The sequence below is a fragment of the Lupinus angustifolius genome, chromosome LG05 (genome assembly GCF_001865875.1).
Source record: "Lupinus angustifolius cultivar Tanjil chromosome LG05, LupAngTanjil_v1.0, whole genome shotgun sequence".
In the NCBI taxonomy this organism is placed as follows: Eukaryota; Viridiplantae; Streptophyta; class Magnoliopsida; order Fabales; family Fabaceae; genus Lupinus; species Lupinus angustifolius.
Genome location: NC_032013.1, coordinates 8,037,878 through 8,039,728, shown reverse-complemented (window position 1 = coordinate 8,039,728; position 1,851 = coordinate 8,037,878).

Sequence of the window (1,851 nt, the reverse complement as noted above, 5' to 3'; positions counted from 1 at the left end):
AGGATGAGGTTGAGGATGAGGATGAGGATGAGGATGAGGATGAGGATGAGCATGAGCATGAGGATTAAAATTAGGATGAGGATTTGCATTAGGATTAGGAATAGGACAAGGATGAGGATGTGGATGAGGATGAGGATGAGGATGCAAATGCGGATTAGTATTAGGATAAGGAGTAGTATTAGGATTAGGATTAGGATGAGGATTAGTATTAGTATTAGGTTTAGGATGAGGATTAGGATTAAGGTTAGGATTAGGATTAGGATTAGGATTAGGATCAGGATTTGGATGAGGATAAGGATAAGGATGAGGATTAAGAATACGATAAGGATTAGGATTAAGATTAGGATTAGGATTAGGATTGGGATTAGTATTTGCATTTGGATAAGGAATTGGATTAGGATTAGGATGAGGATGAGGATGAGGATGAGGACGTGGATGATCATGAGGATGAAGATGAAAATGAGGATTAGCATTAGGATTAGCTTTACGATTAAGAAAAGGAATAGGATTAGGATTTGGATTAGGATTAGGATTAGGATTTGCATTAGTATTTGATTTAGAATGAGATGAGAATGATGATGAGGATTCGTGTTAGGATTACGATTAGGATTAGGATTAGGTTTAGGGTTAGGGTTAGGGTCAAGGTCAGGGTTAGGGTTAGGGTCAGGGTCAGGGTCAGGGTTAGGGTTAGGGTTAGGATTAGGGTTAGGGTTAGGGCCATGATTAGGGTTCGGATTAGGAATAGGATAGAGATTAAGTTAGGATTAGGATTAAGATGGGGATGAGGATGAGGAAGAGGATGAGGATGTGGTTGAGGATGGGGATGTGGATGAGGATGAGGATGAGGATGAGGAAGAAGATGAGGATGAGGAGGAGGATGAGTATGAAGATGAGGAGGAGGATGAGGATGAGGATGATGTTGAGGATGAGGTGTAGGATGAGGATGAGGATGAGGATGGGAAGGTGGAAGAGGATGAGGATGAGGAGGTAGATGAGGATGCGGGTGAGGATTAGAATTAGGATTAGGATTAGGATTAGGATTAGCATTAGGATTAGTATGAGGATGAGGATGAGGATGAGGATTAGGATGAGGGTGAGGATAATGATAAGGATAAGGATGAGGATGAGGATGTGGATGAGGAAGAGTATGAGGAAGAGGATGAGGATGGGGATCAGGATCATGATTAGGATTAGGCTTATGATTAGGATTAGGATTAGGATTAGGATGAGGATGAGGATAAGGATGAGAATGAGGATGAGGATGAGCGTGAGGATGAGGATTAGGATGAGGATGAGGATGAGGATGAGGATGAGGATGAGGATGAGGATGAGGATGAGGATGAGGATGAGGATGAAGATGATGATTTGGATTTGGATTAGGGTTAGTATTAGGATTAGTATTAGGATTAGTATGGGGTTGAGGATGAGGATGAGGATGAGGATGAGGAAGAGGATGAGGGGGAGGATGGGGATGAGGATGAGGATGGGCATGAGGATGAAGAAAAGGATGAGGATGATTATGATGATGAGGATGATGATTTAGATTTGGATTAGGGTAAGTATTAGGATTAGTATTAGGATTAGTATGGGGATGAGGATGAGGATGAGGATGAGGGTGAGAATGAGAATGAGGATGAGGATTTGGATGAGGATGAGTTTGAGATGAAGGTTAGGATGAGAAGTAGGATGAGGATTAGGATTATGATTAGGATTAAGTTGAGGATTAAGATTAGGATTAGGATGAGGATTAGGATTTGGATTAGGGTTAGGATTAGGGTTAGGGTTAGGATTAGGATTAGGATGAGGGTGAGGATGAGGATGAGGATGAGGATGAGGTTGAGGATGAGGATG